This window comes from Stylophora pistillata, chromosome 10, assembly GCF_964205215.1.
Source record: "Stylophora pistillata chromosome 10, jaStyPist1.2, whole genome shotgun sequence".
In the NCBI taxonomy this organism is placed as follows: domain Eukaryota; kingdom Metazoa; phylum Cnidaria; class Anthozoa; order Scleractinia; family Pocilloporidae; genus Stylophora; species Stylophora pistillata.
The window spans coordinates 18,198,505-18,213,894 of NC_142528.1; positions in this window are offsets into that span (position 1 = coordinate 18,198,505).

Genomic DNA, 15,390 nt, shown 5'->3' on the forward strand with positions numbered 1-15,390 from the left:
GCTAATTTAGTGTTACACCTTGCCACAAACTTTATTTTTTATTTCTCCTTGACAATGGCGTCATGATGACACCGAAACGTCGGTTTTTATCGTTGGTTTTTGCTAGTCTCTGTTGATATTGTTATCAATTACAGAATGTATCAAGATGATGAATTGAGAAAACAAAAAAGGAGTCTGATCACACATGTTGCACATTTGTTTTTGCAGGGAAGCATTTGGTATGCATTTGGTTGATTGGTATGCATCTGCTTGATCTATGCACTATGCAAAACTTCATTATAATTTAATGCTACCCTGACCTGTCATGACATTTCCTTTACATCCTTGTACTTTGGGTAGGCTACCCAAAGATGTAGCCAGCCTTGATTTTCCACCTTTGTTTCCCTTCAAGAGCTGCCAGTGGCAGGATTGATAGCCCATATTTAGCACAGCAATTGAGAATAAGTAATTTACTACCAAGTTGTTTCTAGCCCAAGAATTATGACAGAATAAGTAAATAAATTTACATGTTCTAACTTTTCCTTTTTGAAATTATTAGTGTGGCCATGCTATGCATATCATGGAGGAACAAATTTGACCTGCCCCCAATAATATAATTACTCCTGATAATTTTTTAGTTAATGAAAGTATTCTGTTTTTAACCAAATAGTACCTGGTGCTTTGCTGTTCATATACAGTGAAATTAACTACCTGTACTTTGCTTTATATGAAATTTCATAAATCTGCAGAGTATAGGTATGAGGTAGTCTACATCTTTGGGGCAAAATTGATTAACCACAGAATGGTAGCCCGCCAGAAAGCTTGTCTTCTCAACTGCAGAAATCTTTTCCATGGCTTTTGTCAGGCCTGGTTAAGTTAAGAATTTAGACAATTTTTCATACTACAGCAATATAGAGCTATTGATATTCAAGGATTGAAAGCAATTTTTAAAAGGAAAGGTAAGACTTTATTCCAGCAGAACAAATTTGTTTGTGTACAAATCTTACAAGGCGGATTATGAGTCTTAGAGAATAAATAAATAGATAACAAAGAAAATCAAAACAAATGTAACTCACAGAAAGTTCAATCCTTGCATGTTCTCGAGGTCTAGAAAACGTGAGGTGAGAACGAACAGAAAGATTACGATCTAACAACACTCGCCCTTTGTAAATACATACATACTTATGTATGTATGTATTTACGAATATTTATACAGGGTAGCCCAGTTTAGACTTCTTGGAGACATGGCCAGCTGAAAAGTGTTTTCCATATTCGGCACTCGGGGCAATCCGAGTCCCGAACCATTAGCTTTCGTAACTATTTCGTTTGGCCTGTGTAGCGATACTTCGGCATTCATATTGAAGAAAAATTGCTCAATCCTACATAACACAACTCTTGGGTGCCATTTCCGGCCTCAAAACGAAGACTAGACTCTCCTAGTACTATTCAAATACAACAATCTCCGTCCATTTCTTGGTTAAGAGCCTGCGCAAAAGTTTAAGGGATAATATGACGTCACAGACTAACGCGCGGTCATTTCACAGTTTAAGTAAAGGCGGACGTTGAATCGAGGAAAACAAGTCTAAAAAAAAACAGACTTCCACTTCGAATTTTCATTCCAAATTTCGTGAGAGAGGTAAGTAGCCGGTAAGGATAAAAAAAAAGGAAAAATCTGGCAAATGCTAAATTTGGTCTCAGTAGCACTTTAAGAATTTGCAGTTTTCCTTAAAACTCGTGACGAATTCGTTATTTCATTTTCTTATTTTCTTTTCTATTTCACACAGATGAGATAAGTAGGAGAAGAAATATGGCGGCCACTTCCAATCAGAAATGATGTTTTTTGTTCAGAATCATCGGTGCAAATTGATTTCGTTGACGAATATGATTGACCTCTCGCGGGCTAACGGAACTGTACCTTGCGAAACGAAAAGAAACGAAACGAATGCAAACCGCACGAACTGAAAGCAAACGAAACGAACCATTAGGAAACATGAAAAAGGCAAACAAGATATTTCTCAAAACGGATTTGTATGGGTTTGGCAGTCGCTGATAGATTCCTGTTAAAGTGTTTCAATTTCGTAACTGAAATAACTGTGTGACAATATGATTTGGTTTTTACAACAAATCCACTCGGTCAGACGCTCAAAACTCTGTAGGGGCGGTGTGCTTATTCCTTCGACACAATTGAAAGTGTATACGAACACGTGTACTTTGATGTTCGTTCCTTTTTTTTTTAGTTGTGCAGCTCGCAAATACTAATATGTTTACAGCATAAGTTTAGTTATTTTATGTAAAAAAAAGTTGAAAACAGTGTATTGCGAGAAGATTGCAGCCCCACTCAACGGGCCGTGTATTGTTTAGGCACCTTTCTGTTGACTTCAGCAAATGTTCATCATACATAGCAACTTTGACATGCATTAATAGTTGGACTGACGGCCAATTTTCCTCACCCGAGCTTTTAAAGTGCTTTTTGAGCGTAGCAAACAGACGAGGTGTCTGGAAAATTCGTGTTACTTTATTTGATTTCGGCATAGGTTGAATTTAGTTTAAAGGTTTAAATCAGTTTGTAAAACGGTGCATAGAAATTTCGCTATGAATATTTTTTTTAATTGTTTTTTATTGGTTGTATAAATTTGCTTTTCATTGATGCCTGTTCGTTTAAAAAAGAAATAATGACAATGCTCTTACACTCTTGAGTTGGGTCCCGTGATCAATGAATCAAGTGCTATTTTTCCACAGTTGTTTATTCGTAAATCGTCGCAGCAAGGCTAGATCTGAAGCCGACTTCAATATCCGTACTTTTTCTCCTTCAAAGAGAATTAAATGTTAGGCTCCAACGTAAATATTCTGGGTAGTCGCCATGGTTCCATTCGTATACAGCTGTCACACAAGTAGCCCCATCTACAGTGGAACTTCGATTTAACGAAGTGCCGAGGGACTGGGGAAATTGATTCGTTATATCGAGGGTTCATCGAGGTTCTATGGCATACATTTTACTGTAAGTTAAGCCTGTGGAGTGGCTGAAACTGAAGTAGCATTTGTTATACCGAGGACTTCGTTATATAGAGGTTCGTTAAATTGAGGTTTCACTGTATCTTGACAAGCGAATGAATCGTGCAGCTCACAGATCAAGGATGAATTACATGTAAAACACGAAAGGACACTTCACTCTGATTGGGCAGAAAAACACAAAGATTTTCTGGCACCAATCAGATGCCAGAACGACTGCCACCGTTTGGAACTAGTCTTGTAAGACAATGTCCCCAGGGGCTCTTCTGCCCTTAACTTGAAATCGACTCACAGCCCCTGGGTCTCCGAGGATGGATCGAAACAGGACCCCAAAAAATGTTTTAGAGAGACTATCTCTGCCGCTATCATTTATTGAGGTGTGCGTTGTATGTAGAAGGGCTGCAAAGGAAAAGCACAACAATAAAGCAATGGTTTACGTACTTGCTAATACGAACGCCAAGAACCACAGCAGCTTTCCAATATGGCGGCCTCAATGTTGTCTGCCTCGTGCAACTGAAGCATAAGTAAGAAACAAAAGCCGCTCGAGGACCCCCTAATTAGAAACATTACGTCTTCTCCATCCATATTGTGATTTTTCAAGTTTGGAAATAATGACTTTATGTTTCGCCATAAAAGAGCTTTTTTATTGTTCTTTGCACTTGCCTATTAAAGCCAGATCGAAGTTTAGTTCCACAAATAAAGCCGAAGGAGGGAAGGTAGTGAGGAGAAATCACTTCCGGTCTCGTCTGTTGATCACAACTTCCGTTCACAAACTTCAGTTCACAAACTTCCTTCAACAAAATTCCGTCCACAAACTTCCGTCAACATTTTGCCACCTCACGATACCTCTTTCATTGCGCTTGCGTATGAATGAGCTAAAAACGACCCTTGCGTGATATTTAACAGGATTACGAGTTCTAGTATTATGACTTTGTCGGAAGCGAATCGCCACAGTTTTCGCATGTGTTTAGCTAATGAAAGGTATTTTCGCATGATAAATCGCCACAGATTTCATATATGTTTGGCTAATGAAAGGTATTTTCACATTAAATCCTTCAGCCGCAAAAGATTTTCTGCCGTAACTTACATTTCCCTGACAGGGCTTATTTAATCTCTCAGCGGGCTTTACTATCCCCAAAAGGGGCTCAATTCTTCGTTTTCAGCCACGTGACCAAATTTTGTGACGTAAGTCGCGTCCGCCATGCTGGTGGACATCTATACTTACAATACAATGAATATATGAAGTTCATATATTTTGAACTGCGGTATTAGATACGTATGATGCACGATCCTCGCAGTACAGAGCGCTATTTATGCAATAGGGAAAATCAGACCTGAAAAAAATCAGGCCTGTACGGGATTCGAACCACTGACCTCTGCGATACTAGTGCAGCGCTCTACCAATTAAGCTAACAAGCCAACTGGGAGCAGGCCGTTAAGTTGATTCGTAATAAACCCGTGATGATAAATCAGATGCAATGAAGATATGAAGTTCATACGTTTTGAACTGCGGTTGTAGATTTTCTTGTGTTTTAAATTCGATAGTTTTAGCAAAGTGATGGTTAAAATCCCTACTAAAGCAATTCCACTGGCCTATACTATTCCTCCTGCTGCAAAAATCATACTTGCAAACCCAGCTATTAATTTCTATTTACAACATTTTTTGTAAGTTTTTTTTTTAATAACAGTAAGATTTTTCATTATAATTTTGTAAAGTTTCCCTGGTTCATTTACTTTTTCTGGTGTGAGGTTGTTTGATATCACGGAATTCTTACTCATATGTTAATTAACAACATTATTTTTCAACCTGGATGGAATTTATTTTCTATAAAGTCTTTTAATGTGTTAGCATCATTTGTTATGTTCCTGTAAAAATCTTATAAGACAGAGATTCAATAGCTATACAATCTATATTTCTTAATCTAATATTGAAAGGTCATACAAAATCACTTGTGTCTTCTTCATCTGTAGGTGTATCTCTAATTTACAGTTACATGTCAGTTGTATTTTGAGTTTTTTTTGTAAATTATACCTGTCATTATAATTTTTCTATTTCGCAATGTATTATCAATACATAATCTACCGGTTTGATCTGTTATCTTATAATAAATTCTTATAGTTCTGTTACACCGGTTATCGAGCCATAAGATTTTGCAGTAAATGGTTTGAACCCAGGGGTAACATGGGAAAGTGTAATGTGATCGTCCAGGCGAGTGTAGTCCTGAGAAGGACTTTTGTCGGTGGTAGTGACTGACGTTTCGACAACCTGTGCGGGAGTCATCATCAGAGTCAAGTGAATAGTTGTTGTCAGTAGAACGTTCTTAGTCCAGTTCGTGTAAAATGATTGGTCAGTTTTGCCGTGATGTTACTGGCTGTAAGACTCAAGTGGCGTAAGTCGGTTGTGATTGGGGGACTGGGTACAACTGTCATGGAGCTTGGACGTGAATTTCTTAGCTCGTCAAAAGTCTTACTATTTTTAGTGCTTTATCACTTCTTGAGTATCTAAATTAGTTTTAAACAGTACTACTACGATGTTACTAGCTTCTATTCAGCTATTTCGATGGACACTGAAAAGGATTCGCCCAGTAATGTGTACGACTGCCCTTCAGTGGCCGCCATCTTGTTTCTTCCCCACGTGCGAAAGACTTCTTCTCGTCAAGGCTACAATATTATACAAACTCAGCCAGTAGCTTCCAACAGATGCGTTTATTTATTTCTGGTGACATCTCTTTAAATCCTGGCCCACTCACCCGGTCTCAGTCTGCGAAGTCGAAAGATATTTCAGATCGACTTTACCCAAATCTGCATGGAGAATTGTCTTAAACTAGGTCATTTGACTATGTAAATGGTCTTCAAGATTCATGAGGTTAAGGTGTTGATTAATTATTATAATTATTACTCACCTTAAAATTTGACGTTTTGACAATTACCGAAACTCATCTCCATTGCAGAACCGAAAACACAGTTATTTATATTCCTGGCTACAAAATCGCTAGACGTGACAGGACGGATGGTCGGAAAGGTGGAGGATACTTAGTTTATTTTGCCGAAGCCCTGAATGCCTACCATTTGAGTGAATTGTCCTCTAATTCATCTCTAGAAGCTACCTGGATTGATTTAACTCTCCATTCCAAGCGACTGTTGATTGGTTCTGTCTACAGGCCCCATGACTGCTCTTCTTTCTTCCACGAGTTTTCCGTGGTAATGGCAAAACAGAGCTTCGATGATTACATGTTTCCATCACAATGGAAGACAGCTCTGGTTCATTGTACTCAAGACTGGAAATTACCGTCCTATTTCACTTCTAAGTAAGTTACTGGAAAGTATTGCATGCTTTCAACTACACTATTTTCTGAACCATCATAACCTAATTACTGACTCCCAATGGGATTTCAGAAAGGGAAGATCCTCTGAGCTGCTGCTTCCCAGCATGACAGAGAAATGGAGACTTGCTTTAGATGAAAGTAAATCAATTGGCATTATCTTTAAAGACTTCCAAAAACCCTTGGACTGTGTGTCTCATCAAATTTTACCTCAAAAACTCTAAGCTTCGGGTTTATGTGGCGACTCATTTGATTGGATTGTTAATTATCTAAATAATCGACACCAGTTTGTATCTGTCAATGGTACAAATTCTGAGAAAATGAGACTCAGCTCTGGCGTGCCCCAAGGTTCCTTGTTGGGCCCAAGACTCTTCAGTATCTTTACAACTGACCTGCCTTCGACCCTTGACTCAAAGCTAGAAATGTTTGCTGACGACTCCACTGTCTGTATTAATGGAAATTCCATTGACTCCATTTCAATCCAAATTCAAGAACTCTTGCATCAACTACTTACCTAGTCTCCCTCGCAGCCGTTGTTTTTGGATGTCACGCAACGCTCCCCCAAAAGAACGGCTGCTGACAACCGAACTACATTCCTTTCTCATTGTCCTTGCGGTTTATTTGCGGTCTATTGAACAGACCAATCACCTACCAGAAAATCTGAATGACGTAAGGTTTCACGCGAAAACATGGATGTGGCAGATGATCTAGCTATCATGTCGGGAGAAACACTGCGGAACTGAGAAATTTGTCGATGAGAGCTCAAAATGTTTCACATGTTCATCGTTGTGCCCTGGTAAAGATAGAGTTAATATTTTTGGGAAAACTTCTCACAATTTCGTCGAAATTATAGAATCTACGCTTAACATAGACGTCGACTGCTACGCCAACGACACGAACGCTAGATTGTTTGAGCGGTTGTTAAAGTTTCAGCGAGCAACTGAGAAAGTAGAAGCTAAAAACTGAACCGAAACTCTTTATTCTCAATATTTCGAGAGGTTACTACAGATTATAAAAGTCAGAATATATAAGAAACAGTAAATTACATCAATACTCAAAAAGAAATACAAGACGCCTTTCAATCTAGGCCAAGGGCTAAACGCTTGCACTTCGAACTACAGATGGAGATCAGGAGGAAAAAAGCGCCTGCTTGCCGTCAACAAACTGGGCGAAGGCTTCGAGAACACTGCAATTTAGGTCGGCCAACGTCTCCTACACTACTTGTACTTCTTCATTTGCCAGTCCGCTGCTAGCTTGAGCGAACCCGATTAGTTATGTTCGTGGCTTCTTATCACCGGTACAGGAAATCGGCCCGAATTATCGAGTGTTTCGCACGTCGGTACAACGCAACAACAATAACAATAATATGACCACTTTCATTGGTAACATTGTCAAACACGAGCGGGAGTGCTTGATATATCAACAATTTCCCGGATCCTGTAGGCAACTTAACAAAAACATCTTCTTTCTCGACAAAAACTTTTCTAATTGCAAGCTTCTGGTGAGCATTAAGCCGGAAAATTTTGAACTTTGACGACGCTTTGCGAAAAGCTCCTTCAAGCACCGCCATTTGTCTTGTGTTTTTAACATGAGGATCGCGATAGAAAACGATATCTGATTGGACTAGTCTCAAATGGTGAGTCTGACGCGAAAAGGTTCCTGAAAATGGAACCCGAGCTGTGATTGGCCAATTCGGAGAAAGGAATGTAGTTCGGTTGTCAATAGCCGTTCTTTTGGGGAGCGTTGCGTGACATCCAAAAACAACGGTTGCGAGGGAGACTACTACTTACCTGGTCTAAACTCAACTCTATGTTCATCCATCCAGTCAAGTCTGAAGTAATGTTCATCTCAAAAACACCATTTATTGGCCCAAAACAGACTCATCACTATAAACTCGATAACAAACTCAACCGGGGCTCCTCACATCAAAATGGTTACTTCAAACTTCAATGCAAAGATTTCAAAACTTAAACAGATGAAGACCTTCAACCGCTCTACTCTATAATCTATTTACCTCAAAGGTATTTTGCTAAGTGTGACTTCTTGTATTTCCCTGTGGGGATCTTCCAACTCGCTGGCTGCCCTCGAGGACTCGTACATCTGTGATGCCAGACTGATTCACAACATCAGTATGTCTACCCCAAAATATGAAGTACTCAGCATGGCAAAATGGACATCTTTTCATGTATAAGAGAAGACTTGCCTGTATTGCATACCAGGCTTTCAACAACTTAGCTCCTGATGACATTAATAATTTATTTACCAAGCACAGAAAGCCATATAATTTAAGAGATAAGGTAAGATTGGAACTTGTGAGCTCTCAATCCAAAGCCTTACATGATTCCTTCACTCATCGTTCTAGTATTGTTTGGAATTGCTTACCTAGCCAGTTAAAGTCTAAGCCTAGTTACTCTTCATTCAATGCTAACATTAAGAAATTCCCAAAGGGCATTGACCAAATTACTTTTGGCACAACCTCTACTGCAACCAATAATAATATTGATGAATTTATATATTATTAACGTTCAGTTTAATATTTGTAATTTTGATTAGTCATCCTTTTACCTTTCATTTGCATTGTCTAAGTAATTGACGTAAAGACAGCAGAGTGACAATAACTCTCAAAAAAGAAACAACAACTTTGAGTTTAAACTTACAAGACATGTTTCGACATTCTCATGTCATCTTCAGTTGCAAATGAGCATTAAACTGTTGTACATTTGAATTTATCTTAAGGTACGTTACAAACTACGTGTCAGGGCTTACGTTACATTTGAATGTTAAAAACGCGAAAAATGTAAATAGCGCGCGCTTGACTAGATCAAAAAAATAAATAAATAAATTAAAAGACCAAGTAACAACATAATTAAAAGGAAAGAGACAATTCTAGATGTTTCAATTGCTGATTAAGGATGGGTTTTTCCCACTAATATGTAATGCCTCTTTGATCTTAATTTGGTATTTTGAAGCGGCAGAATCTAAGATCGTGAAACATTCAGTATCACAAGAGTCAGGACAGGCCCTTGATGATTGCAGGTGCTTGTAAATATGCGAAGTTTTGTCCGACAAGAGGTGCTCACGAACTCGTGTACAAATGTGGCGAGTGGTCTCACCAATATAACTGACATTACAGCCAGCACATGAAAATTTATATATGACACGCGAACGAAACCTAGCGGTACTGAATCTTTCACACTGAACATGTTTCTGAGTTTAAACGTACTGAAGACTAACTTAACATCTAAATCAGCTCTTCGATAACGTTTGAGTAGTTGTCTTAACTTAGTCTGAGCGATGTTCGAAAACCGACCAACATAGGGAAGTTTATAATAGTGCGCAGAAGGTTTACCGGAGTTAGAAGAGGCGTTCTGCCCAGTAGGAGAAGGATTATTTTTCTTCGCTAGATACCTGTAAATGATCTTGTCTATGACCCAAGATGGAAAACAATTTTTCCGTAGCAAGAAAATAAGTTTCTTGACATCCAGATAAAAACCAACCCAGGAATTATTGATCTTATATGCTCTGTCAATCAACGTTCTGACTAAGCCTAATTTGTAAATCAAAGGGGCGAAGCTGAAATAATTAGTAAGAAGACCAGTAAACGTCTTCTTGCGATATACACTAGTGACGATGGATGTATGACTGTTGTCTAACAATATGTCTAGAAACGATAATTTCTTATCAATTTCCTTTTCCATTGTGAAACGAATACTAGGATGCCTGGCGTTGATATAATCAAAGAACACGAGCGCGTCCTCCTCGCTATTGAACAAACAAAAGGTGTCATCAACCTAGCGTCTGTAGAACAGAACTTCAGAGAATGAATAGTTATCTAGCCAGTTTTTTTCGTGATGTCCCATAAAGAGGTTTGCAAGTACTGGAGCAAGTGGGGACCCCATGGCAACCCCATCTATTTGATCATAAAACACACCCTTAAACAAGAAACCAGTCAGCTGTTGCGAAGGTAAAAAGCGTTTTTAGGTCTGCGGCGTTTATCTTAAGACCAGGGTTACCTTGATAAATGTATCTGATCGCCAGATCAATGCATTCATCAAGAGGTATACTAGTGAACAAACTCTCAACATCGAAAGATACCATGAACTTGCCTGTGGTTGATAACTGGTTGATTTCATGTACAAAAGAAAACGTGTCGCGGACGTTGTATTCACGCAAATTGTAAATTACAACGCTTTTTAAAAGCGCTTAAAAATAAGGGCCACTTAGACAAGGATACCTATGAGAGAATCTATCCAACTGGTTCTCAACCAGCCAGGTTTTATGGGCTACCTAAAATGCACAAGGCTCGGCAGCCTAATAAAACACCTCCGTTTCGACCCATAGTATCTTCAATAGGTACCTAAAATTACAATTTATCTAAGTTCCTTTGTAATCTTCTACAGCCACATGTCCCGCCACATGGGAGCCAGGTAACCTTAGTAGCGAAAGTCATTCCCAGTAGTCTTGATTTGGTCTCCCCGATGAATCATCGAACTTTCTGGAGTAATGAGGGAAAGACGATCCGGGGGATTTCCTTGACAGAGTAACATGGCCTCGCTTTATCCTGGGTGGGGTGTGAGTCTGTTGTTCAGGTCCGACTCGTGTAACTTGTCCAGAGTTCTGCTCAGGGGTGCAATTGCTTTGGTTGTATTCTTATGAATGCAGTAGAGCGTCTTGTCGTCAGAAAACTTTCATAAACTATCTTCAAATTAATTGAACAAATAATAACGAATTTCAAGCAAAATTAGTAAAGTATTTTGCATTGATGACTTGCATTGATTTGCATTGATTTTGCATTTCCTACACTTGAATTATCAAGGGGTGCTGTTTTGAGATAACGACAATTTCATAACTAAGATCATTCAATCCAGTTGCTAACTTGAATTTTATTACAAAAAAATGCTTGTATAAACTGTTTAAGACAACAACATCATAAAATATCAAATCATCAGTGATATTTGCACTTTCTTTTTTTAAGCAAAGTCAACTTTTGTTATGATTTCTTTGATTATATAATGACATAACATAACTTATTTTTAAATAATATCTGTTTATAATTGAACGGTTTAGAAATATTCAACAAAAGAAACATACAGAATGTGTTGAACCAGGTGGTACAAAAACCACTAAAATGGAGAAATACTATTCATTTTGTACTTGTGCTGAATGTAGAATAAGAAATATTATTAATGAAAAATAAACTGGTGGGTTTGTGCTGGATTTAATGCAAGTAACACTTAATATATAAACTGCTGACACAAAAAAGCCAGATACAACGGACTGGAAGTATGACTACGCGAAAAATGCTGATTATTTCGAAACAGTTTTGACTGTAAGTTGCAATTCCGTCATTTAATATATATCTTTTATCATCATCACTTCAAAATGATATTTTGTTCATTTCCAAAGATGCAACATAGTGCTTTTACTTCTTAATACTCTTATTGTGTTTTAATTTCATTTTGTTTTGATAAGTACGTTTTTAACTGCAGACAGTACTGTTTCTGCCTTCTGGGCCTCATCAGTCCAGTGCTGATTCTAGAGTGGGGGACCAAGAACTGGACCAAAAAATTTGTAACAATGATGCTTTCGATCAGGAAACTTTGGAGAAATATGAAGCCGCTAAGGATAAATTAAAAAGGATACATGACACTAGGGGGAAAGGGGCTATATTTAGATCCAAGACGAAATGGTTCGAACAAGGAGAAAAGCCAACGAAATACTTTTTCAACCTAGAAAAAAACAACTACGAGAAAAAGCTAATTCGAGAAGTTAAGACAGAAAATGATGAAGTAATCTCCAACCTTGTGCAGGTTAATAAAGAGATCGAGAATTTTTATAGCAAAATGTATACCTCTAAAATTACTGGTAACAACACCAGCGATGTATCTGAACACAACAATAACATTCACAAATTTATTTTGGCGAAGGTCTCAACACCCCACAATTAAATGTAGAAGAACAAGAATTTCTAGAAAAGGATCTGACGTTCGAGGAACTAAAAGATGCTCTAACATCCTTTGTGGACAATAAATCGCCAGGAGAAGATGAATTCACAAAAGAATTCTATGAGGCATTCTTTGATCTCCTTTGGAAAGACCTTTTAAATTCTTATAACGATGCATTTAACAAAGGATCATTATCAGTTTCCCAGAAGAGAGGAACAATAACGCTCATTCCGAAAGGTGATGAAAATCTGTCTGACTTAAGGAATTGGCGCCCTATTTCTTTACTTAACATCGACTACAAGATTCTTTCTAAAGTATTGGCCAAAAGAATGGAGGAACACTTACCTAAACTAATTCATTCTGATCAAACAGGGTTTGTCAACGGAAGATATATAGGCCAAAATAAAACACTACTCATGATCAGTGACATAATGGAGTTTTCAGATAGCAAAAAGTTCCAGGGAATACTTCTGTTCGTAGACTTTGAAAAGGCATTCGACACCTTAGAATGGAGTTTCATATAAAAAACCTTAGAAGTTTTTGATTTTGGAAATAAGTTTAAAAAATGATTTACTGTGTTATACAACGGTATACAGAGCTCCGTCGTAAATGGCGGATTTATGACAAACTATTTCGAAATAACAAGAGGAGTTCGCCAAGGTTGTCCACTTAGCCCCTCTTTATTTATTCTTGCAGTCGAGTTGTTAGCCATTAGGGACTTTAAGATACCTGGACGGCTGTTTCAGAGGACGGCTGACCGGAAGTAATTTTACACGTGTAGACTGTATTGCGCATGTCTGCACACACGTGTTGCCGTCCAGTTGTTGTCGAGGACTTCGGAATTGGAGTTTTGCCGTCCACAAGTGAACGTAAGCACATTTGACGAGCATTTCTTTTAAAATTCATTATTATTCAATTGAAAAGGCTGTCCTTACTGTTATTTCTTGTTTTGATAAACAAAAGTTAAAAAATTGAAGTGTAAAATACCATCGCGAATGAGTGTTTGTTTGCTGTGCTTCGCAGTGATGGCGAATATGTCAACTAAACTTGAATGAAATTGAATTTTCTGGCATCTGTTTCCAGAATTATTTTGCTCACTCCATGTATCACGTAAATTACTGCTATTCACCATAAATGTTCAGCCATAAGTTAAATTCTTCGTACTCGTAGTATGGCAGCTCTAAGTTAACTGGCTTATTAGCTTCGTACAGAAACTGGAACTCTTCGTCGGTCAGTAGATTTTCTTCGTAAGCAATAACAATCATTTCGCGAGTCTTTTTAAAATATGCCATGATTTACGAACAGAGCTAGAAACTTCAGGTTCGCTGCCGTCCTCCGTTCAAACAACCCGCTCCTTAACGTAGAAAGTTTCTCGCCAAGAACGTCGGTTTCGGCCACTCCTCCGCGCCTAATATTACCGTCCTCGAGGTCAGCCGTCCAGGTATCTTAAAGTCCCTATTAAGATACGCCAAAACAGGAACTGCGAGGGCATATATTTACCGAACAACCAAGAAGTAAAAATTTCTCAATTTGCAGACGATACAACCATAATAACTAACAACACGGACTCTCTCAAATCGCATCTCCAAACAATTGAAGTATTCGGCACCGTCTCAGGCTTAAAGTTAAATAAGAAAAAGACTAAAGCAATGTGGCTGGGTACAATGAAACACAGTAATTCGAATATATTAGAATTGAAAAGCACAAAGAACCCTATTAAAGTTCTAGGCACGTTTCTATCGTACAATCAAAATAAAAACATCGAAGAGAACTTTCTTAGCAGGATTCTAAAGATGAAAACCAAATTAAATCTATGGCTTTCCAGGGATTTTGACGCTATACGGAAGATCATTATTAGCTAAAACGTTAGGAGTATCTCAGTTAGTCTATGTAGCATCCATGCTGACTGTTCCACCTTTAATAATAAAAAATGTTCAAACAGAGCTCTTTTCATTCTTGTGGAAAAACAAAAAAGACAAAATAAGAAGAACGGTCATGTACCAACCTCTAGTGGAAGGAGGTCTCGATTTCGTAAATTTTTCTGTAGTAGTAAAATCGTTGCGCCTAGCGTGGATAAGTCGGTTATTAAGCAGCAGCACCGACTCGTGGAAAGCAATTCCAAATTATTATTTCAATACTTATGGAGGATTAAAATTCCTTCTTAAATGCAACTATAATGCTGCCTCCATAAATAAAGGTTTACCTACTTTCTATCGGGAGCTTTTACAATATTTTCAAGAGTTTAAAGATAAGACGAAAATATTTTCGTATGGCAAATTCCTGCTATGGAATAACGAGGAAATAAATATTGATAAAAATACGCTTTTCTGGAAATCTTGGTTTAAGAAGAACATCCTCTCTATACAAGATATCCTAAATGCGGATGGAAACTTTCTTACATTCCAATAATTTCAAAATAAGTTCAACATAAAAACAAATTATCTCCACTACTTCCAACTCATAGCAGCTATTCCAACTGACTTGAAGAAAAACGCCAGGGAATGTGAAGCTCCCTTGCACGAGCTACTGAACACTACTACGATATCTTTGTTTCCTAGCACACATGCGCTGCAAACACTACTATAAAATACTTAACAAAAGCCCCACAGTAGAACCAACTGGCATCACAACCTGGAAAAGTCAATTTTGCCGATACTCATAAGGAATGGAAAAACAAATTTTCTTTTGTATATCAATCAACGAGAGACAACAAGTTAAGACAGTTTTCATTTAGATTATTGCATAGAATTATAGTAACCAAAAAAGAACTGCAGAAATTTCGATTAACTGATGATTCAACTTGTACCTTTTGCCCTAATTCAGATTGAATAGAGCATACTTTTCTGGATTGCTCCGAGACAAAATCTTTTTATTATGAAGCGTTAAGGTGGTTTAACCGCGTAAACGAGACTGAAATTGAACTTTCTAATGAGCAAATTACCTTTAATGAAATACCCGACTTTCATCAATTATCAGAATACCCAAGACGCAGACTACACTTATTTATTCTTTTGAAACAGTATGTCCACAGTTGTAAGTGTCTTGAGAAAAAACCGATTTCGAAAGAATTCCAAAATAAAATGTTGATGCAATGGCAAATAGAGAAATGTGCTCTTCACTAATTTTGCTTCTCC